Source organism: Globicephala melas, chromosome 8 (genome assembly GCF_963455315.2).
Source record: "Globicephala melas chromosome 8, mGloMel1.2, whole genome shotgun sequence".
Classification (NCBI taxonomy): domain Eukaryota; kingdom Metazoa; phylum Chordata; class Mammalia; order Artiodactyla; family Delphinidae; genus Globicephala; species Globicephala melas.
Genome location: NC_083321.1, coordinates 74316396 through 74342611, shown reverse-complemented (window position 1 = coordinate 74342611; position 26216 = coordinate 74316396). Strand labels below are relative to the sequence as shown.

At 33.9% G+C, this 26216-nt stretch overlaps 1 protein-coding gene across 4 annotated transcripts in view; it reads right to left on the bottom strand.

Moving 5' to 3' along the window:
• Positions 1-26216, bottom strand: part of CNTN5 (contactin 5) — a 1371648-nt gene that overhangs the window by 975723 nt on the left and 369709 nt on the right. Inside the window, exon 3 of one of the 4 annotated variants that reach the window (XM_060303945.1) lies at positions 2391-2461. The exons of the other annotated variants lie outside the window; for them this stretch is intronic. The gene's annotated coding sequence lies outside the window, so the exon portion shown is untranslated. The remainder of the gene's footprint in view (positions 1-2390; positions 2462-26216) is intronic. 4 annotated transcript variants of the gene reach the window in all.

Sequence of the window (26216 nt, the reverse complement as noted above, 5' to 3'; positions counted from 1 at the left end):
GGAGCAACTAGGCCCGTGAGCCACAACTACTGAGCCTGCACGTCTGGAGCCTGTGCTCCGCAACAAGAGAGGCCGCGACAGTGAGAGGCCCGTGCACTGCGATGAAGAGTGGCTCCCACTCGCCGCAACTAGAGAAAGCCCTCACACAGAAACGAAGACCCAACATAGCAAAAATTAATTAATTAATTAATAAACACCTACCCCCAACATCTTCTAAAAAAAAAACATTAAAAAAAATTTTAAACATGTTGATTCATTTACAGAAAAGGGAAACAATAATACACTCTAACTTATGAGTTAAAACAATTGCATAATATCAATTATTCTGTGAAGGAAAAATTGATAGAGAATGCAGTATGATGTTGTACTAACGGCCAGCATTGTGTCCATACTGACTGATATGGTGATCTTGGGAATTTTATATGACTTCTTCAAGGCTCAGTTTCCTCCTCTGTAAAATGGGATTACAATAACATCTATTTCACAGAAAAGATGGATTAGATGAAATAAAATATAAATGACTTTTAGCATGGTAGCTGGCACACAGTACTGCATATAACACGTTAGATGATGATGGTGATGAAGATGGGAGTGATGATGAAATTATGAAATTGATTACAGTCCTAAATATTATTCATTCTTTAAAATCAGTCTTCATAATTAGCTAGTAGGGTGAAGGCTTATTGGAAACTATGTATAGTTTACTTGAAGATAGGAGCATTCTATCTATTCCCTAGAATTGTATAGTAGTTGTTCCTGGTATACAGAACATATTTCATAAATGTTGCATGGCACTTTGAGGTCAGAAACTGTCCATCCATCTTTATTTTCCTCCTGTCCCTTACCAGTGTATAGGAAAATGCCTTACTTAGAATTATATTGCAATGTTCTGAGAAGTCTGAGAAATTTTTGGAATTTTACCTTCCTAAGAAGGTTCAAATAGTGCCTTTCTCTTATATAAAAATCAAACAAGGGCTTCCCTGGTGGCGCAGTGGTTGAGAGTCCGCCTGCCGATGCAGGGGACACGGGTTCGTGTCCCGGTCCGGGAAGATCCCACATGCCGTGGAGCGGCTGGGCCTGTGAGCCATGGCCACTGAGCCTGCGCGTTCGGAGTCTGTGCTCCGCAACGGGAGAGGCCACAACAGTGACAGGCCCGCGTAGTGCGAAGAAAAAAAAAAAAAATCAAACAGGAAAATGTTATACATTTATGAGACAGATAATATAACTAGAAAGAACTCCAAATTATAATATTTAATAGTCTCATTTCTCCAACAATTTGTCATTATGGTGGTATACCTCCTAAGATGTCAAAGTAATACAAAGTAACACATTTAGTCAGCTCAGAGGTCAGACCTGTCTCCCCATACTTGGGAGAGAAATGTCTTTCACAACATTCAAAACAGGAGTGTGTGTGTTCTCTATTCCTCTGATTCAATAGAGTCTAAAGATTTTTTTTAAAAATGAACTATATCTAAGATATAAAAACTGGTATTGTATAGGTTTACAATATGATTGTTCTTAGCATAGTGATTTGTATACTGTTTACTGCTTAAAATTTTTGTCTAAGGATCTATTGATACAAAATAGCAGAGGCAAACATTCAAATTCCTTGGCCCCTAAACTATAGAAATAAGTGTAATTTGAAATAGAACATTCAAATAAAATTGGTCTCCTGTGTGGTACTTCTCCTGAGCTCACCTCCAAGGCACAGAAAATTCTGAGAACTGTGGTGAAAGAGAAGATACCCCTCTTTTCCTACTTATCTGTTCTTCAGTTTCTCCAACTGAAAAGTATAACTATATATTGTGTATATCTCAGCAGTTTGGGGAAAAATCCATCTATGTAAAAATTAGAGAACATGTAGAAGTAAATTTATATTATCAGTATAGACTTACTGAAAGTTTAACATGTTATTATATAAACCAAACTCTTCACTTTGAGAGTAATAGTAGAATTCATTAAGAACAATGAAAGAGAAGATTTACTAAAGTTTATGTAATCTCTGAAAAATGTGCAGCCCAACATCCAGAAATAACTTTGGGCAATCTGCTTGCTTTCTATTACTATATACTGTGGTTTGGAAACTTCTAAGATTAGGTTGTTAAAGGAGAGTGCATAAAACTGCCGATTCATTACTTTTCTAATAATAAACTGTGATGAGTAACTATAAATGATTATCAGGGAATAGAGTGCTCAATAGCTATAATGGACACAGAGGGTGTACATTTCCAAAATAGCATGTGCCATATGTATGCACAAAACCAACTATGCAAGTAATGTACATATCACTCATGCCACATTTTGCAAATCAGCAAACCGTTTAAAATTCCTTCTAATGAGAAGTTTGCTGATTATTGCTCAGGGAAAATTAAGGAGGATTTGAGTAGTACCTTCTGGAGAAATTTACAGCTGTGTAGTTCTCTCTTCTCTCTTTCTCTCTTTCTTGTTTTGGATCTCTTTCCTTTAATCATCAAGAAAAAAATATTTATATATTACATTTAGAAGCCTTTGGTTCCATAGTTAAGACTCACATCAAGGCATCTAGTTTATTAGTTAGATCACTCATGGCTGTAGCAGTATTGATCTAGCCTTCCGGCCATTCATGAAGAAAGGGGAAGGTATATTCACTTCACTCCTACAAGTTGATGCTTGGCATTGTTTTCACCTATTGTATTAACTGTGCCAGTTCTTCTGTAAAATCTAAAGGGACTTCCCATGTTTTTACAAGTTGAAACAAATAAAACAAGGCCACATGTTTTGTGAAATAAATTTAAATTTTAGAGTTTCTAGATAGGAAACTCTAAGATACAACCAAAGGAGGGTTTAATACTTCTTCCATAATCAATATAACCAATATATATGTGATTTTTAACATTTATCACCTTTTTTTGTTATTATCAGCTTATAATTATGTTTTGTAAACTAGGCCTTGAGAAAGGATAGAACTTTATTAATTGTGATAGTCCTAGCAAAACACCTTAAAACTCCTAGGAACTTAATAAATGAACAAGTGAATAAACCTCCTTCACCATAAAAAATATATTACGTGAAATTATTTTCTTGAGAGTTCCATGGGAATGACATGTGAAAGCACCAAGCTCAGGGCTTGGAATATTGTAAGTGCTCAATAAATAATAGTTAAATTTCCTTCTTAAACACAATTTATTAGGCTTTCCCAATGTCACTTCTTTTTTCTCCTATGAAGTAGCAGCATTATTCTTACCAATTAACTTCTATTTCTGGTTTTCTTGTTAGGTCATTTTGCTATACTAGTAAAATATAATCTACACCTGATGGCTGCAATGGTCTTTCCAAGCAATTAATTGAGTTCACTCCTGTCATTTTAACTGTTACTACACTACTTCCCTGTCCTTGTTCTACCCAATCTTCCAACCTTCAAAGATATTTTTTCCTTCCTCATGTCCAACTCTATATAAAATAAAACCATATGTGTGTGTATATACTGATATATATATATATATATATATAATTCATGATTTACTTTGTCTGATTATAGACAAACTTAACTCCTACATTTAAAAAATAATCCAATCAGAGTAATAACATTTATCTCAGAGCCGTTTGAAGATAATAACTAAAAGTTGTTTGTGTATAAAGTAGTGAGAATTACTGAAAATATCAACTATATTATTTCAACAAATAAGGATGATATATAATATATATAATAAATATATATTTGATTTTAGATGATTGAAATAACACACTGCCATGTTCAAAATTTGTGCAGGAGAATTACAAAAATTTACGTAGATATGCTCATAACTACCCACTCCTTAAGTGTGGACTGTGCATGATGACCTTCTTCCTAAGAGTACAAAATGAAAAGGGAAAAATGAGTAACTTTATAGATGGAGAAATTGATGAAGGTCAACATCAACTGTGGTAAGTCATGTTGATGTAATGCATTCTTGATATGATGTGGTTGTTGAGAATTGTACTTCACTTCTATGAACTTCCTCCCTAAAAGCTATAACCCCATTCTCATCATGAAAAAAAAAAAAAAAAAAACAATCAGACAGATTTCAATTCAGCGATGTTCTGTAAAACACTCAGCCAATACTTCTCAAACTGTCATGCTCATCAACAACTAGGAAAGATGAAGAAACTGTCAAAATCTAACAGAGTCTGGCCTTTGGCATCAGAGTTCTAGGGAAAAATATTGACTTTGCATCTTCCTGGCTATTAGATATTAGGCAAGCTGTCAAACATTTTTAGATGCTCAGTTTTCTCATCTATAAAGTTGGAATGACAACACCTAAGTGAAAGGGTTCATGGTAAATGAGATAAGGTAGGTAAGAGACCTTGTAAATACCTGGAATGTTGGCAGCACTAAATAGATACTGGCTCTCTTTTTCCTTCTCCTTTTATATACCACCAGGAGCTTATTCATGTTAAAGTGCTAAATGGTGACATCACATTCCATATAGTTAGCTATTATTTTATCCTTTTCCCCTTATTAAAATAAAATATGAAAGATGCCTTATCTTTCTAGTGTTGGACTGTTTTTCTATAGCAGCCTTAAATATGTATCTAACTTATGACAGAAGCAGCTTCCTTGAAAATGCTTTCCTCCATTAAAATATTTTCACAATTTTTATTGCTTTGCTATTTATACTTTGGGTTCATATACACCTTCATCTTATAGTAAGAGTAACTTCTTTTTCCCCTAGTTAATTTTAAATATATTATACTTTCCTTTATTCCAAAGGGAAACATTGCTTTATTAACATTTGTAGAATTTTAAGAATACTGACTGATTGAGGTTTATAAAAGCAGGTTGTGGTTTCACAACCACAAGTATAAGTGGCACTACTGGATATTTACTGCCTTTGTAAAAATGACAAAGAGTCATCCTCACCTGGACTATCAGATTTATCATATTTTATTTAGAAACAAAAATTACTTTAAGGATTGTAAGTCTTTTAGATGTTTCACAATATCTTTTTAGTTTCTCTTTCTATTATATTTTAGAAAGATTTGATCTGTTCTGGTGTGCTTATTTTTAAGAATAAGCACAAAAAAATCACTGGTTTGAAAATTATGTTATATCACAGTTTCTCATAAACCATGAGAAAACTAGCATCTACTTTGATTCTGGAATAGCAGAAAAATGAAGTTATTGTACAATTTTAGCTTAGTGCTTATTTTATATTTTCAAGGATGGCAATTTTAATGTGAATCATAGGTAATTGCTTTGTTTATTTTAGTATTACAAAGATACATTAAATCTTTATAATAAAGTAGTTTTTATATATCTTTCAAAGTATCTAGCAGTGAAATTATGAAAAACAAACATAACATCAAATATTTCTAACCATATTTTCCCTTGCTTGCTGTTGACTTTAATTTTGCTCAGCCAAAGATATATACAAGTTGATATTCAATAATACTAAATTGACTACAATTTCCCATTCTCCTGAGGAATATGTTTCAATATTCGTTTACCCCTATCATTTGTGAATAAAAAGGGTATTTTGTATGTTGGCAAAGATATAGAAGGCATGAAACTTCCTTAATGTAATTTCAGCTAATTAAAGACTTGTTAAGAAAGAAATAGAAATGAGAATTTGCTTGAGAACTTTCTTAAGTAATTTTAATTTTTAATCATTTTATTCTCATACTAATTAAACAGTTTGATGGGTACCTATAGGCTATTTACCTTGTTTTCTGTATTTTACTCTACAATTTACTGTGTGGGCACCATCAAATCGTGATAGTTTCTGAAAGTATTCAGATTTTTTCCCACATTGTTTTGTTTTTAAGTACAATGCTTGAACAATTCACATAAATGTACTATAGAATTTTCTATACTTCCCTTCAGCTCTATTAAAAAAGGAATTCAAGAGAATCCCAGTATTTAAGGCATATATAAAATGGAGGAAGAGAAATCAGCAAAAGGAACAACAAAAAAAGGGTAAATGACAGAAAAGGACAACCAGAAGAAAATCACTCTTTAATTAACCAGCAACCCATTGGATTTTACTCCAATACATGCCTACGGTCAAACATATGCCTTCTTCCACACCTCTTGAAGTATACTTCTGCAACATCAAGCTTCTCACATTTCCGTGTTCATGAGCCTGTACCCTTATTATTTCTATAACTACTCATTGGATTTTCCTTCCAGTTGGAGATTTTTATTACTAGGCAATTCCTGCTATTCTTTCAACACATAGCCTGAATGTTCCTCCTTGACAAGGCTTTTCTTAAATTATCCAGGGAGAATTTATTATTTTATTTCTATAGAAACTTATTTAAACCACTGAAATTGGGTGTCATTTCTATTTTGTACATGTGTCTTCCCCAATCTTATTCATCTTCATCTTCTTATTTCTATGTGTTGTTCGAAGTCAATGTTCAATAAGTGCTTGTTGTTTTATAGTAAATTTAATATAACCATCCCTCTTCTACTTTTTATTGATTAGGTGTGTTCTGTTGTTTTGTCTATAAAATTAGATATGGAGTGATTAATTCCATTAACAAATTTTCCTTTATCTTGGGGCACATTGGGAAAGCCCCAGCCTGTGTCCACTCCAGCTCCAGTCATTCCACCAAGGTGGCCTGATTAGAGCTAGTGCACCCCAGGAAAACCCTGGATTATACCTGCTGCAGACCCAGATGGTCTGCAAAAGCCAACCAGCACACATAATCTACCTAGGAGACACTCCTATGTAAAGACAAGTCTTCAAGTCCAGGAGAAGCAACTGTTTCACTTAATTCATAGAAACAAACAAAGGAATTCAAACAAAATGAAAAGACAGAGGAATCTGTTCCAAATGAAAGGACAAGATGATTCAGCAGAGAAAAACAACAACAACAAAAAAACCAAAAGAAAAACAAAAAACAACAAAAAAAGACCTAATGAAATAGAGAAAGGTAATTTTCCACATGAAGAATTTAAAGTGACAGTTGTAAAGAGGCTAATGTAACTCAAGAGAAGAATGGAGAGACACAATGAGAATTTCAACAATGAGATAGAAAATTTAAAAAAAGAATCAATAAGAGCTGAAGAATGCAATAACTAAGATGAAAAATACACTAGAGAGAATCAACAGCAGATTAGATGGTCCAGAAGAATGCATAAGCAACCTGCAAGTCAAAGTAGTGGAAATCACTCAATCAGAACTGCAAAAATAAAAAAGAATTTTTAAAAAATGAGAACACTTTCAGGGACTTCTGGGAGAACATCAAGTGTACGAACATTCCCATTATTAGGGGTCCCAAAAGGACAAAAGAGAGAAAGGAGCAGACAAATTATTTAAAGAAATAATGGCTGAAAACTTTCCTAACATGGGGCAGGAAACAGATATCCAGCTCCAGGGAGTACAAAAATTTCCCCCAGAAAATAAACCCAAAGAGATTCACACACAGAAATATCATATCACAATTAAAATGGCACAAGTTAAAGAGAATTTTAAAGGCATCAAGAGGAAAACAATATGTCACATACAAAGGGACCCCCATAAGGCTATTAACTTGATTTTTCAGCAGAAACTTTACAGGTAATAAGGGAATGGCATGATATATTTAAAGTGCTAAAAGGAAAAACCTTAAAATCAAGAATCCTCTACCTGGCAATGTTATCATTCAGAATTGAAGGAGAGATAAACAGTTTCCCAAATAAGCAAAAACTAAAAGAGTTTATTATCACTAAACCAGACTTAACAGAAATGTTAAAGAGTCTTCTTTAAGCATGAAAGAAAAGGTCATAACTAGAAATAAAAAAAAATACATGGCAGAAAAAATGTCACTTGTAAAGGCAAATACATTGTAAAGGATCAATCACTTAAAAAGGAAGTATGAAGGTTAAAAGACCAAAATCTTAAATCCAACGATCACTATAATAAGCATTTAAGAGATACACAAAGTGAAAAGATACAAAATATGACATCAGAAACATAAAATGTGAGAGGGGGTATAAAAATGTAGTGCTTTTAGAATGCATTTGAACTTAAGTGACTATTAGCTTAATACAAACAGCTATATATATTGGTCAATATATATAAACTGCATGGTAACCACAAATCAAAAACCTATGATATATACACAGAAATTAAAGAGAAAGATAAACATAACACTAAAGAAAATCAAACCATAATGAAAAAGTCTAAAAGAAGAAGAAAGGAACAGAGAAGAACTACAAAAATAATCAGAAAATAATTTTTAAAATGGCAATAAGTACATATCTATCAGTAATTGCTTTAAATGTAAATGGATTGAGTGTTCCAATCAAAAGACACAGGGTGGCTGAATGGATTAAAAAACTCACCATCCATCAGTATGCTCCCTCACTTTGGATCCAAAGACACACACAGATTAAAAGTGAAAAGATGGAAAAAGATATTGCATAAATATGAAAATGAAAAGAAAGCTAGGGTAGTAATATTCAAATTAGAAAAAAAAATATTTTAAAACAAAGACTGTAACGACAGAAAAAGGGAATCACATAATGATGAAGGGATCAATTTGAGAAGAAGATAAAGCATTTGTAATATTTTTGTACCCGACATAGGAGCACCTATATATTTAAAGCAAATATTAATAGATATGAAGGGAGATATAGACAATATAATAATAGGAGGGACTTCAATACCCCACTTTCAAAAATGGATATATCATACAGACAGAAAATCAATAAGGAAACATTAGACTTAACTTACAGATTAGACCAGATGGCTTTACCCAATGTATAGAAAACATTCCACCTGACAGCAGCAAAATACACATTCTTCTCAAGCACATAGGGAACATTCTTCAGGGTAGATCATATGTTAGGCCACTTGTTAGCCTTAATAAATTTAAGATGATTGAAGTTATATCGAGCCTACTTTCTAATCACAATGCTATGAAACTAGAAATCAATTACAAGAAGAAAACTGGAAAATTCACAAATATATGAAGAATAGACAACATGCTCCTGAACAATGAATGAACCAAAGAAGAAATCAAAAGATAAACTAAAACAAATCTTGACGCAAATGAAAATAAAAATACAAGATACCAAAACTAATGGTACACAGAAAAATCAATTCTAAGAGAAAAATGCATAGCATAAACACCTGCATTAAGAAAATGGAAAAATCCAAATAAAAAACCTGTTTACATCTCAAAGAACTAGAAAACAAGGAACAAACTAAACCTAGATTTAGTAGTAGAAAGTAAATAATAAATATCAGAGCATATTAAATTAAATAGAGACTAAAACAGTAGAAAAGATCAATGAAACTAGAACCTTTAAAAAAAATAAACAAAATAAAGAAAACTTCAGGAAAATTTACCAAGAAAGAAAAAAGAGAAGACTCAAATAAAATTAGGAATTAAACAGAAAACATAACCCACAATACAAAGGATCACAAAAGAATACCAAGAACAATTTTAGGTCAATAGATTGGACAGCCTAGAAAAAACACAAATTCCTAGAAACATTCAACCTACCAAGACTAAATAAGAAGGGGATAAGAAATCTGAACAAACTGATAACTAATAAGGATATTAATCAGTAATTTAAAAACTCCCAAGAAACAAAAGTTCAGGACCATAAGCCTTCACTGGTCAATTTTACCAAACACTTAAAGAAGAATTACTGCCAATTCTTCTCAAACTGTTCCAAAAATCAGACAAGGAGGAAACACTTTCAAACTCATTTTATGATGATAGCATTATTTTGATGCCAAAGCCAAAGACACCACAAGCAAAGAAAATTACAGACCAGTATCCCAGATGAACATAGATGCAAAAATCCACAATATATTAACAAAATAAATTCAATAATACATTAAAATAGTCATACAACATGATCAAGTGGGATTAACTCCAGGCACAAGGATGGCTCAACGTCTGCAAATCAAGAAATGCGTTTCACCACATTAACAAAACAGAAGATAAAAGTCACATGATCATATCAATAGATGCAGAAGAAACACTTGACAAAGTTTAGCAACGATTTATGATAAAAATCTCAACAAAGTGTAATTTAAAGGGAACATCTGTCAGTATAATAAATGTCATATATAACAAACCCACAGTAAACATCGTATTCAATGGTAAAAAGCTAAAAACTTTTCCTCTAAGATCAGCAGCAAGATAAAGATGTCCACTCTCACCACTTTTATTCCATATAATATTGGAAGTCTTAGCCACAATAATTTGGCAAGAAAAAAAAAAAGACATACAAATCAAAAAGGAAGACATAAAACTATCACTATTTGCAAATAACATAATACTATATTTAGAAGAATTTAAAAACTCCACCAAAAAACTGTTAGAACTAATAAACAAATTCAGTAAAGTTGCAGGATATAAAATAAATATACAAAAATCAGTTGCATTTATATACACTGACAATGAACTATCATAAATAGAAATTAAGAAAATAATCTCATTTACAATGCATCAAGAATAAAATATCTAGGAAAAAAATTAACCAAGGAAAGACATGTACACTGAAAATTATGACATTGATGAAAGAAATTGAAGAAGACACACATAAATTCAAAAAGTTTATGTGCTCAAGGATTGGAAGAATTAATATTGTTAAAATATCCATACAACCTAAAGCAACCTACACATTCAATGCAACCTGTATCTAAATTCTAATGGCATTTTTCACAGAGATGGAACAAATAATTCTAAAATTTGTATGGAACCACAAAAGATCCAGAATAGCTGAAGCAATTTTGAGAAAGAACAAGTGCTTCCTGATTTTACACTGTGCTACAAAGCTATGGTAATCAGAACAGTATATACAACGGGAAAAGGACAGTTTCTTCAATTAACAGTGCTAAAAAAACTGGACAGTCACATGCAAAGAAAAGACCTAGACCACTGTCTTATACCATATACAAAAATGAACTCAGAATGGATTAAAGACTTGAATGTAAGACTAGAAACCATAAAGCCCCTAGAAGAAAATGTTGGTGATAAGTTCCTTGACGTGGGTCTTGGTGACACCTTTTTTTTTTCTTTTGGATTTACACCAAAAGCAAAGGTAACAAAAGCTAAAGTCAACAACTAGGACTGGTTCAAACTAAAAACTTCTTCACAGCAATAGAAACCATAAACAAAAGCAACCTACTGAATGGGGGAAAATATTTCCAAATCATATATCTGACAAGAAGTTAATATCCAAAATATATAAAGAACTCATATAACTCAATAGCAAAAAGAAAACAAACAATCAAATTAAGAAATGGGCAGAATAACTGAATAGACATTTTTTTCCAAAGAAGATATACAGATGGCCAACAAGTACATGAAAAAGTGCTCAACATCACTAAGTATTAGGGAAATACAAATCAAAACCATAATGAAATATCATCTTACACCTGTCAGAATGGCTATTATCAGAAAACCAGGAAATAACAAGTGTTAGCAAGGATGTGCGGAAAGGGGAACTCTCATGCACTAATGGTGGGAATATAATAAACTGTTACAGCCATTATGGAAAACCATATGTAAGTTTCTGAAGAGATTAGAACTATCACATGATCCACCAATTCCACTTCTGGGAACATATTCAATGGTAATGAAACTATTATCTCGAAGAGATAGCTGTATTCTCATATTCATCGCAGATAATTCACAATAGCTAAGATATGGAAACAATCTAAGTGTCTGTCATCAGATGAATGGATCAACAATATATGGTATATATACATACAGTGAAATATTATTCATCCTTAAATAGGAAGGTAATCCTGTATTTGCAACATCATGAATGAACCTTAAGACTAAATGAAATAAGCCAGCCAGAGAAAGACACCACCGCATGGTATCTCTTATGTGTGGAATCTATTTAAATAAAAACAAAAGTAAAACTCATAAAAACAGAGAGTAGAAAAGTAGTTGCCAGGGGCTGGGGGTGGGTAATTACCATACTTATAGCATGGTAATTATAGCTCTAACTCTAGAGTGATAACTCTATCTTGTATAATTGAAAGTTGCTGAGAGAGTAAAATTTAAATGTTCTCACCAAAACAAAGTAAATATGAAGTATGTGAGGTGATGGATTTGTTAATTAATTTGGTGGTGTAATCCTTTCACAGTGTATACATATATCAAATTATCATGTTGTATACTTCAAATATTTTATAACTTTATTTGTCAATTATACCTCAACAAGGTTGAAAAAAATTAAATTACTTATACCTCATTAGTGTACAAACAAATATATAAAAAATTCTAAGCTTGACACAATATGGTAAGACTGAAATAAAACTATTTTAATCTTGTGAGTCAAACTACATTATTATTTTACATACTTTATATATGTCATCAACTTATTAAAAGGTAAAAGATATATTTGTTTTATAATAAATTTATTTTTTCTTACAAATAACAAGTATGTCTTTTTTTATAAAACAAAGTTTTGACTTTGTTTTTCCATTTGATTGCAAGGAGTTTATTTTGTTTAAATATTAAATCATTCAATAATATTTATTAGACATTTACTATATGTCAGGCTATGTGATAGCACTAATTAGATAATTAAGGTATGCTTCAACATCTGATATTTAGGACTGGACACTCTGAGAGTTAAGAATTATAATAACTGGCTTAAAAATTAAATTTTAACTTGAATCCAAAAGTAATCAAACTTTCAGATTCGATTAAAGGAAAGGCTCATTCTGGTTAATGTGATTTTTATTAATTAAGAAATCATTAAGGAATAAGGAAATGAAATCCTACACCATAACTTTCCAAATTAATTTAAATCTCTAATCATATTCTGTTCCTACCACTTGGGGTAAATACCAGGTTCTGATTTGCATCTGCCTGTATTTTGACATTTCATATCCCATTAGTCATTCTGCTACTTTCTTTCCAAATATTATTATGTCTGGTCTAAAATATATCATAATTTTATTTGTATGTTTGAGTGTATGTGTTTGTGTGTGCAATTCAAAGTTATGTGAAGCTAATGTTTATGTTAGACTCATTCTAATCTGTAAAGAAAAAAAAAACATCCATTTGCTTTAATCAGTAGTGTTCTTTATCTGCAATGTTAAAGTTAAAGGACTTGGGCTTCCCTAGTGGTGCAGTGGCTTAAGAATCTGCCTGCCAATGCAAGGGACACAGGTTTGAGCCCTGGCCTGGGAGGATCCCACATGCCATGGAGCGGCTAGGCCCGTGTGCCACAACTACTGAGCCTGAGCTCTGGAGCCCACAAGCCACAACTACTGAGCCCACACGCCACAACTACTGAAGCCTGCATGCCTAGAGCCTGTGCTCTGCAAAAAGAGAAGCCATGAGAATGAGAAGCCCACGCACTGCAAGGAAGAGTAGTCCCCGCTCACAGCAACTAGAGAAAGCCTGCGCACAGCAACAAAGCCCCAACACAGCCAAAATAAATTAATAAATAAATAAATTTAAATAAATAAATAAATAAAATAAAGGACTCAATTATCTAGAATCGGCTGTTATTGAATTATTATGGGAACTTCATTATACACAACATAGGTCCAGGTAGGACTTTTCTTGAAGGTAGTGGTTATTTCTACTGTCCGTACCATTGAGAAAGGTTTTAACCTGGAATAGAAAATAAGGACTGGCTAGGTAGATATTAAACTGGCTTAAGAATAATTTTCTTCATTTTTCTCTGAGTCTTAGGTGATTTAGTCTGCATTCCACTGCAAGTTATACCCAGAGCACTTCATTTGGTGGTTGTGGACTTGTGTGTGTGTGTGTGTGTGTATGTGTGAGATGGAGATAAGCTGAGAGGTAAACCTGTTCCATTCATAGAAAGGGGTTGAGAACTAAGCAAGTTTTTGTGTTTACAAGTGATTGTAACTGCAGATTTAGACCTAAGTGCTGTGAACAAAGCTGCATCTTATAGTATTGGTTGTAAAAGTGTTGCATTGTTCTTTTCACTCATTCAGAGCTTTAAGTGCATATTTACAATGTGGCAGTAGCTTCCATATTGGTCTCATTATGAACAGCAATCTGATTTCAATGGGTTTGTCCTAGTGAGCAGGACCAATCATTTCATATTTATTGTTTGCCTATCATTCTAGGAACTGGAGACACACTTGTGAACAAAATTGACACCATACCTCCTCTCAAGTAGCTTACAAGTGTGAAAAGTGCTGTAAAAAAATTCAGGAGCTGTGAAAGCATCTTTCAGAAGACCAAATCTCATCTGAGAAGTGAGGGAAATTTCTCTAATGCTACTGAAGTAGAGATGTGGAAGAGAATCAGGAGTTGACAGGATGAAGAGAGGGTGCTCAATATTGGCTCCACAATGGATTCACCTGGGAATAAATACTGACACATGTGCTTTACCTTCCAGATATTATTATTATTTAAGTTTCTTGAGGGCTGTTTGGCTGAGATTTTTAAAAGCTCCATCAGTGATTCCAATGTGCAACCAAGATTAAGAACCATTTGCTGTTCCAGACAGTGGCAACAGTATGGGAAAGACCAAGGACTGAAGGACGTTTAAACATCTAAAAAAATTTCAGCTTGGGTCCAAAGAGATGGGAGGTGAAGGTGTGGAAGATGGAGCAAGAGGGTCCTTGGCAGCAGGGGCAGCTATGCAGCTGGGTAGTCTGAGGCCCAGAAAGAGGAGGCAGAACCTTCAGTTGAGTGGGGAAGGGAATTTCTGATGATGGGGTGAACATCTCATGATTACCAGGTGTCAGGTTGATGCTGAACCAATTCTAGCCAATTAGTACTAACTTTCTATAGGTGATAATATACCATTACCCACAATAAATGATTTTCAAACCATTTAAAAGTTAAAATATGGTTAATTGGAAATGGTGTCTAATAATGAAATGAGATTTATGAAATTTTTGTCTAAATTTCTTGTCATTCCAATATGGTAACAAAATACTCCTTGCAAAAATAAAATAATGTAGCTTTGGGTATCCAAAACACATGTACTAATAACAGAAAATGCAGTAAAACATAAGTCTTGACTGGGGAATAATAAAAATTGGGGGGGATAGAATTTTTAAGGGACAATTGCAATGTTGGTTAGTTTTTCCATCTTCCTATTGATTTAGGCTTTTCACAAGGTAAATGAATCTATAGTAAATATGTCTTTATAGTTTATCCTCCATGGTATTCACAGCTTAGATGAGGAGAGTGTATATGGCTAGAAAGAAAAGACTGGGAAGTTGTTCTTCAAATATTAGTACTGAGTTTTGGTCAAGATAAGGACCAATTGGCTAACTAATGGTATATGATGAGCTATTTAAAATTAAAAACTTCCCTGGTAACACCCAGGGTAAGCTTGTTTATTGATATCTTACATTTGGTATAAATGATTGGTACAAAATAGATTATAAAATAAGAAAGGCAAATAAAAAAGAAATCATTGGTTAATATGTACATAAAAATGCATGGCAGCTATAGTTCTGGTTTTCTATAACTTGTAAGCCCAATATGCTATTTCATATATTTTTCCAATAATTATTTCCTGTTTTATATGCCTACCTCAGCCTACCAGTACGGTAACACTCTTCCCTTATTGTTGGTTCAGTATCCACTATGATATGACTATGTGTTGGTATATTTTCATTAATTTTCCTTGAAAATAATGTGTAAACCAGCTTCCTTCAACACAAACTGCTTTTGTTTTGTTATATCTTTACTTACTGCTTCTGCCAACTTGTTCATTTATGTTATTCAGATACAGCAATTATTGGTATGTGAGGCCACCATTCTCTTCTGTGGGGATATGTTCTTTCATTTCATCAATTTAATCCTTTTTCCTTTTACCATGCATTCCTTAGCATTATTTTCTTATAAATTAGCTATTATACTGCTTGTATTTTATGTATGCTCAAGTCTTCTCTTTAGGTCAAGAGGCTTTGATTTTACTTATATTTTTCATTCAGTTCTTTTTTCTTCTTTATTAAAATAAATTTATTTATTAAAAAAAAGACTGGGAAGAACATATGACAAGCTGGACAAAGGATTTATCGGTGATTACAAGGTCAATAAAATAAAAAGGAAAAGTTAAATAAATAAAATATTCCACAGAAACAGCACAAGATATCTGGGAATAAAAGCATGAATACAGTGAAATAAATGGCCAAATCAGGTGAATTTTAATAAATGTTATTGTTTAAGTAGCAATAAGAAGATAGTTAATCTTGGAAAGAAATGCTTATGAATAATGAATGTTTCTTGGTTTCTTACCCAGCATCTGTTTCCCAATGTCTGGCTCCTACTAAGTACTGAGAATTTTGTCCAATTAACTATCTTTTCCCCACATTTCCTGAGTGCTTCAGAGAAAACTGACATTACCCAAGTTCCAGAGGTGGGCGCTACTTTACTGAAGGCCAATAAATGCAATGCTATCCACTTCCCCATGGAGTCTGGTTTAGAAAAGGAGCTGGAGTCCATCAATATATGTCACTGGTCCTTGTCCTCAGAGATTTGTTCAGGGGCAGCCACATGATCTTCACCAAAGGAAATTGTGCTGAAGATTCCAGGCCATGAAGTTCCATTAAAGTCTTTTAAAATAGCTACACCAGAGATGATCTTGCCTCTTGTGTGGATGTGGAGCTTAGAATTGCTGCAGCCATTTTGAAAACATGTGGAAACCTGTGTTAGGAGGAAGCTTGAAACCCAGTAGGACCCTGTGGGGCCCTCCTGGGAACAAACCCCTCTGAGACCCATACTTCTTGTTTGACCTTCCCCATGTTTCATAGAGTAGACTCAAACAGTTAATGATTGGAGAATTGAGGGAAAGAAGAAACAAGGGAAAAGCAGTCAAATAAGAAGAGTAACAATAGCTTAAACAATAGTTGCACAATAAAACAGAATCACAGGACTCCCAGTTCCTCCTCAAGGGATATACATAATAATCTGACCCATATCTTTGAGTTGTTCTACAGAAGCTAAGACTCCTATCCAATGGAGAACGTTGACTACATGCTGACAACAAGCACATAGACCCCACACTGGTTGGAACTAGAAGGTTGATAATTAAGATTCCCGAAACATCACCCTGCTATGGCACCATCAACCAATCAGAAGAAAGTCCACAAGCTGCAACCCTCACCTCAAATGCTGCCTTTAAAAATCCTTCCCTGAAAGCCGTCAGAGACTTTGGGTCTTTTGAGCATAAGCTGCCTGTTCCCCTTGCTGGTGTCCTGCCAATAAATGCTGTACTTTCCTTCATCACAATCCAATGCCAGTAGATTGGTTCTGATGCACGTTGGGCAAGCAGATCGATGTTTGGTTGGGTAATAAGCTGACCTTATAAGAATGTAGAGCAGAGATCCCCTGACATCCTTGAGCTAAGCTTTTAAACCATGGACCTTCCAGTTGTATGAGCTGATAGGCCTTCTTTATTGTCTAAGCCATTTTAAATTGGTTTCTCTGACACTTGCTGCAAAAAAGAGCCCAAAATGATACCTGAACAACCTAAAGAAAAAAGTAGAGTTCACACTTATGACCCCCTTTCTTCCAAATTATCTCTGTCTACTGTGTCCGACTTAGAGATTCTTTTTCTGCACAATCTTTCTGTAACTCAATTTCTCACCAAACTATTTAATGTATTTTTCTCTTTTGCTAACACATTAGTATAAAATTATTGGTTTAAGAATAGCACCTATCATTTCCTCTCAGTTCTAGTCCTAGTCCACAGTTATAGGTGTGTTCTGACCCAAGCTGGGTTATGCTACTTTTGGAGAGACTTTTATTTTTCAAAAATTTTTACTCTCCTTTTCATGGAGTTTACCCTGAAAATAATCCTCAAGTGCTCAACCAGAAGAAATTTCTTATCTGCCAAATAATAAACACTTTGTGAGTTTCAATATTTTTATTCTTTTAACCAATACACTGACATTTTTATAATTTTTTAAAAAGCAAACATATAGTAAAGGGAAGAGTAAATTAAGATTAGAATAAGGCTGAATTAGGTTTCTTTGCTTAAGATATTAAAACAGTGCAATGAATACTTCTTGGACTCAGAGATCTATCATGGGTAATGGGAATAAAGAAGTTTCTCATAATACTTTCAGTTTCTAGAACTTGGATACAGTTCTTCTCAACTCCATGAAACAGTTTTATCATTGTTTAAATTTCGCTCTAATATAAGCTCACTTTTCTGTTGTCCTGAGCCCCTTGATTGGGGGTGAAATTCACTGAGGTACATTCCCAGTTTGCAATCAAATAGCAATCAGATTTAGAAAAGCATATTGGCAAATACCAAGTGTTTGCAAAACTATTATCACGCTAAAGGGAGTATATTTGTATGTTTACAACTTGAACCAGTTTTCCCAAATTGTTTAAAAATGAAGGATCCTACCCAGGGATGCATTACTTACAGGAGTTGTGAAGGCATCAGAAAAACAGGCTTGAAGTGCTGCATTTGCATTAAAGCACAGCTTTACTGCCACACAAACAGTGTCTCTCTTGAAATGGAAATTATTAATAAATCTAGCACTTTATACCTTTGCCTTGTAAAAAGCATTTTGAGGGGAGAAGGGATCATTTTCCCTTGATGGAACAGCACTATCATTGTCCATCTATAGCAAATGGAAGAATGGCTAGGGAATCAGCCATCTACTAGTAATGCTTTGGATTGATGACTTTTATCACCCATGGAACTCAGATGAAACCCTTCTGGTCTTTTTAATACTCTTTCCTGGAGGCTGAACTTCAAATTTCCCCTTTTATGTGAAAAGAATTTAAAGAGATTTTAGTGTCGGGGTGCATCAACCTTGGCAGTACGGTACTCAGCAGTCTTGACATCTGCATAGGTCTTCTGTGTCCCTGGTAGCTTCCCCGCCACAGTTGGAAACATGTCATTATCATCAGATGATCTTCCATGTGGAAAAGCCCAAGGTAAAGCAGCTTCTGACTTGTTAAGACAAGTGTTTCCAAATAACGTACAGTAAAAATTACAGTGGCTATGGAAAATTACAAAAATATTTGAAGTAAATTATAGGTCCTTCTGCCCAGTAAAATAGAAACATAATTTCTAGAAATATATAGTCTTAGTATAAAAAGAAAAATCACGCTTCCCAGGTGGTGCAGTGGTTGAGAATCTGCCTGCTAATGCATGGGACACAGGTTCGAGCCCTGGTCTGGGAGGATCCCACATGCCATGGAGCAGCTAGGCCCGTGAGCCACAATTACTGATCCTGCACATCTGGAGCCTGTGCTCTGCAACAAGAGAGGCCATGATAGTGAGAGGCCCGCACGCCGCAATGAAGAGTGGCCCCCACTTGCCACAACTAGAGAAAGCCCTCACACAGAAATGAAGACTCAACACAGCAAAAATAAATTAATTAATTAATAAACTCCTACCCCCAACATCTTAAAAAAAAAAAAAAGAAAAATCTTCTCAAATGAAACATATGAAAATTCAATAAGTACAAACTGTGGGCAGGTAATAATTCCCTTGAATAACTTGTTCACTACCTATGGTATCACTGATCTTATATAAAATCACTCAGAAGCTAAAGCTGGCAAAAATCGACACCAACTTGAGATAAATGACAGTATATGTACTGATATTTTCTATGCAGCACATAGAAAAACCAATTTCTAAAATATTTTGTATTCCTCTTTACTTTTTTCTGTTCAGCAATTACCACAGACATACGCGACCAGACAGTCAGAAAAGCAATAAAGCTAGTTACCCATCGTTTCTTCAGGTCTTTTGGTTCCTATTGCTTTGAGGGCTTTAATTATTCATATACAAAACAGATTAATGATAAAATTGATTACTTCATTTCCATAAAAATATTTTTTAATGAAATAAAACTTATTTACAGATACTAGTGAGATATGTTTTGCCTGGTTCCTCTTACTTGTATGAGAATGAACTGTGTATTACTGAATCCTGTTAGAAGCTGAAGACCTTCCCCATCAAAGAAAAAAAAAAATTAAAAAACAGTGAAGAAACCAGTATTATTTCTATATTGCCTGTCTCTGTTTGTCTCATGAGCGTCATATGTTAATGAGTTAATGCTGTCAGTTGGCTATTCATAAAATCATACATGAGAGGGAATGTGTATATGGAAGAAAGAGCAAATAAATTATCTAAAAGCACATACAAGTACTTGTTATCTTTTGCCACAAAATACCTGAAAAAAAAATAGAGACAATTATGGCTATATATCATATCTTAAATTGGGGCCTATCAAATTTAGCAGTGGTGATTTTTAATCTTTCTTCAACGACAAAAGTCTCTTTCATTGGGACTTCACTGGTGGCGCGGTGGTTGAGAGTCCGCCTGCCGATGCAGGGGACACAGGTTCGTGCCCCGGTCCGAGAGAATCCCACATGCCGCGGAGTGGCTAGGCCCATGAGCCATGGCCGCTGAGCCTGCGTGTCTGGAGCCTGTGCTCCACAATGGGAAAGTCTCTTTAATTACCTTTTCCTTTCCCTCTGCATCCTCACTTCTCTGTGCCTTTCCATGAGCTCAATTTTAGCAAATTTCTGTCTAAGAGATTTCATTTTTAGGTAATAATTATTTTCTGTGGAAGCTAAAAGTCAAAGCGGCTGTTTACCATCCAATTTCTTCAGTGGCTGTGTTTGTGCTTCCTCTGGAGGCAAGACTGCTATGCCAGGTTTCACCACATGTTCTGGAAGGGAGCTATCACCTTTTCTGGTCATAGTTCACGAGGAGGATGCTTGAATCAAGCTTAGCCAATCACTGGACTCTCACAGTAGGGATCTACACATGGTTTCTCTGAGGCATTTGAAAATTCTGAAGACAGTTTTTAAACCCCTAATTTTAACTTCAAAAGCTTGGTGCTTCCCTTTTTAAAAAATTAATTAATTTTTATTTTATAAAGAGACTAAGATTCACAGTGATAGACAGTAGGGATTCCTCCCCCAAGCCGACAGGGACATATCAGATGAGGGTTGGTTTGTCATCTTCAAGCTACAGTTGCCCCCACTACCCAGATGAAGAGTTTAGCCCCTTGCTCTACCTCTTCTCTTGAAAATAACTGCTATAATTAGTCATTATTTCTAATATGTTGGGCCTGAAGAAAAGGTTGAGAATCACTGCCCTAAGGCTAATGAAATGAGCTCTAAGAAAAACATTAAAGTCATAGGATTCATAAATAATAGGACTCATAGGAGGTTTCTATTTGAGAAACTTGACTGTACTTTTATGCCTATGAAAAATGTGAACACCATACCATGTAAAATTTATGCAGAGAATCACACTTTAAAAATATCAAAAAATACTGTGAAAAAGGAGAAAGATAACTTCTGATTAATCTTGAGAATTAAAAACTCTTTGTCACTGTCCTACTTAAAATCTATGAAGGCCTATCAGTTGCTCTTAGAATGGAGTCCATAGTCCTTAATATGGCATTTAAGCTGTATAATGTGTTTTGTTTATTTTTCATCTAAATAACCCCCACTGACTTTCATCAACTTTTTTTTATTATTTGAATCTCAGCTTAAATGATATTTCCTTTGTGAAGACTTTTAAAACAATCCTCTCCTCACCTGATGATCCTTATCCCAATGGTTCTATGGAATATTATCTATGATAATGTCAGATATTATCTTAGCACTTGATATGCTGATTTGAAATTTTAAAAATATTCCTGAATATATCACACTTCAAACAAATAGTCGTCAATATGGTCACCATATTGGTATCATCTGGAGAACTTTTAAAAGTATTCAAACGTCTGAGTCCCATGCATAATGATTCAATTTATTTGATCAGGGCTGGGTTTCAGGTTTTAGTATTTCTTAAACTCTTCAGATGTTTCTAATATTTAACAAGGCTTGAAAACCACTGTACCAGTTAGGAAATTCAAAAGAATCAGGATCTTCTTTGTTGTAGCCTCACTGTCTAAAAACATGTCTGGTACTCAGGAGGTACTCAACAATAGTATTTGAATGAATAAATTTGAAGAATGTTCTAATTTGAATAATAATAGGTATAATATGATGATCATTGCTTAGTTTTAAAGGGTTTTATAGGTTACAAAACACTTTCATTACCTCTACTTGCTCATTTCTTTGAGAACATTTTGAATTGATCAGACATTTGAATTAAATAAAGCTGTAGATATATAGTAAGATATTGATTTTCTGCTGAGATGGTATGGTATTTTCTGAAAAAATGTAGAAACATTATTAGCTTCTTTGTAACAGACAAAGGTCAAATTTTTTTTTTCAAATTATCATCTTGATCATAAGAACACTGACTTTTATATTTTTCAGAAGCAGTATCTATCTGTCTATTATCTATCCAATCTATCTATCTATATGTATATCCTCCACACACATACACACACACATACACATGTATATATACCCACACATATATTTTTTCTATATTTCCATATGTTTTGGGGGTAAACTGATTTTCATTAGTTTATAAAAAAAATCTTTTAGAGTAGCTCATGCTCAGAGTTAGTAATATGGGAAATAGCTGGTAGTGTTTTCTCTGGGTCAGATATAACTTTCAATCATTAATATCTCTTTTCATGTCATATAGATTATATTCTACTCAGTCTCAAGTGGCACTTAAACTAAAACACTAATTTGATTTGACATCTCAATTGAGAATGCTCTCGAACCAGAAAGCACTCAGTGATAACTACTTAAATATCTTCTTCTCCTCATTACTATCACTACCTAACACCCACCACAGATTCTTTTTATTATTAAATTTTTAATTAGAGATAATATTAAACAAAAGAGTACTTGTGACATGATCTCATATTCACTACAGTTATTCATATAATACATTAATTCATGTAATAAGTATTTAAGTATCTAATAGATGTGAGGCTTTGTTTTTGGTACTGAGGACACAATTAAAAAAAAATGAACAAAAGAAGATTTCTTGTTCTTAATAAAGTAATTTCCTGGTCAGAGAAGATGGGCAGAGGCAAGTAATAAAGAATAAATTAATAAATTCTGTATCGGGGACCATAAGTACTAAGAAGAAAACTAAACAGACAATGGGGATAGAGGTGGCTTACTGCTATTTTATATATTTAGTTTATTGGATATCATGTGCAGAAGACTATTAAAAAAAAAACCTCTTCGATTCATAGTAAACTATTTTCATTGGTAGTGCCTTGCTCTTATTTCATTAATTTGTTTATTCATTTTCATCCTTTTCCTCATTGCCTTATCGCTCTCTCATCTAAAAGAAACTATTCTAATGTACTCAGTGTGTATCATACTGTTTGCACATGTTCTTATAAACTAGTTTTGATAAGATTAACTAATTGTAGTGAACCTAGAGATCTCATTTTCTTTCTCACGTTTTTTTTCATCCAATCCTATGCTTTTCTACATGTACATCTAGTCAATTGCTTATAAGTTTGCAACATTATACCAGAGAATTCATTCACCATATTGTATTAATTCATTCTAGGGGTGCTGCTTAGTATAAGACAGTCAGCCAAGGGTCTTTGTATATGGTGGTAAACTATATAAAATTTACACAAAATTATGTTTTTTTTTCTATTACTGTTCTATGAATCATAGATACTTGAGATTGGAATTAAATTCTAATATCATCTAGTATAACTCATTCTCCAATGCCTGCATTCCCTCTACAAGAGCCAAGCTGACACATGTGAATAGAATACTTGAACACATCCAATAATACTGACTGGGAGATAGTCCAAAGCAGAGTTGGACAATGCCTATTAGAAATTTCTCTTTTATCATTAGAGGAATATGTCTGGCAAAAAAATAAAAATGGATAGGATGACTGACAAAGGAGTGTTGAGTAAGAGATGATAACATGAAATAGCTTAGAAAGATAGAAATATGTTAACTAAAATGTTCAGCTGAAAATATTCCCAGTATGGGAATAGAAGCCTCTGAAGTCCATGAGTCCAAGTATTGTAGAAGAAGAGTTCCCACAAATTTTAAAGATAAAGTATGGAAGAAAACTATTTATCAATAATAACCAAGGCCAAAGAAGAGTTAAAAGTAATTATAGTTCTTCTTCGATTTGTATCCAAACTATATTACATTATAATTAGGCTAATGACATATTCTAAAATTCTCTTTAAACTGTATGAGGAAATCACTGTCTTGCATTATAAACAATCTATGAAAGGAGCAGGGTTCCCTTCTCATATGTGTTTTCAAGAGAACAAATGGAAATGTGACTTGTAGGAGGTAAAGCATTCAGGCTGTCTGCAAAAAAAGCAGACATTATTCTTTGAAGTAGTTTCCTTTAGCCAGCCAGAGAAAAGAAAAAGTGCAGACTGTATTCTAAGACTAAGCAAGGAACTAATCTGTACTTCTCTGTCCCCATATTGTTTTTCATAAGCACCAAAGACGGATAGCTCCAGGCACTTCCTAGAGAGAGGAAAGTTGATAATACTCCAGCTGTTACTACTAAATATTCTCATATTTGTAAATGGAGGTTGTGAGAGTAGGAATGAGGTTATATTTCAGTGTCAGGGACTGGTTAATAGAAAGTCTAAATGATGAAGATTAATAAATCTATTTTAGAAAAATGAAGCCTTCTGATTTTTAGAATAAGTTGAGAATAAAGAAAGCAAATTAGGACCTACTAAGAATAAGGAAATATAAAACAATGCAGTTGGCCCTCCATAGTCTCAGTTCTGAATCTGTGGACTCAACCCAAAAAATTCAGAAAAAAATATTCCAGAAAGTTGCAAAAAGCAAAACTTGAATTTGCCGTGTGCTAGAAGTTATTCATGTAGCATTTCCAATGTATTCATAACTATTCACATAGCATTTGCATTGTATTAGGTATTCTAAGTCATCTAGAGAAAATTTAAATTATACAGGAGGATGTTCATTGGTTATTTGCAAATACTATGCCATTTTAAATAAGGGACTTGAGCATCTGAGGATCTGGTATCCATGCGGGGCCCCGGAAACAATCTTCCAGGGACACTGAGAGACGATCATACAACAAAATTTAAAAACAAAAAACAAAAAACTAAAGATTTGAGAAAAATTTTTAAAAATGTAAATTAAATACAGCATGATTCTCTATTGACATAAAAAAATCTACAGAATATTAACAGTAATAAGACAAGACATTCTGTGACATGGCGAAAATAAGCAAAAAAAAAAGACCAACATATGGACACGTTGGAATATAAGACAAATATATTATACTACTATAAAAGAAAACAATCCCCACTCCCCAGCAAATATGAGTGACAACTGCTTTTTTTTTTAAACAATGACAACTCTAGCCCTGCTTTGTTCCACACATCTCCTAGACAAAAAAGGTTTAAGACACTTAATCATCAAATTACCCTACATCTTAACAGAGCCTAATCCAAAACAGATCCCCCACTTCCTTGAGCCCTTTGTAAATCATTCAGCAAAAGCCCATACCATATATCAAGCCCATCAAAACTCCTTAGAGACACACCCCGTAGTTCACTGTGGTGTATGATCTCCCTTGCTGCCACAAGTCAGTAAACCTATCTTTGTTCAATATCAGCTAAGTCATGCAGAATGAACTGTCTGCGTATCATGAGAATAGAAAGGATTTTTAATTATTGGCATCCTCTGATATGATATGGAAATATAGGAATTAATTACTATATTTGGAATGTTATTTTTGAAATATTCATGAGACAAGAGGCATCATTATCAGCTCGGTACATTTCTTTCTCCTTTGGACTCACATTAGGGGAGTTTGGATAAATGAAAGTGATTGGGGTAACTGGGAGAAACCAAAATTGCCAATACTTTCCAGTGGGCTGGGAAATACTTCTTGCCATCCAGCATAGGTAAAGGATTCTGATCACAACATGGGCAGATAATCCTAGATAAAGCAGGTCAACTGTGCCTTGACTACAAAGCCATTTTTAGACATCTTAGATAGCATGCCTGAAAAACAAAAATAAACTACATTTAAATTCATTTTTTAAGCACTTTTTCCTCCCTCTACTAAGAGAATATCATGTCGCTGATAGGGAACCTCCTTCAACCTGGTCCCAGAAGGAAAAGACATGTGAAACAGATCTTCAGTCCACCCAAATTTTGAAGTAGAACCTCAACTGAATTGTGGTCCTCAGAAGACATAAGCAAGAATTACCTATATACTGTTTTAAGCTCCTGATATCTTGGGGCTGTTTATTATGACTGGTATCAGAAAATATCAGAATACAACTAATATATGGGATCTCTAGAAGAAAACGTTGCAAGTAGAATGTGGGTCAAAATTCTCCATATGCAACATCCAAATTGACATAATAATACCTCTTCCTTTGTGACACCTCCTACCTCTCTGA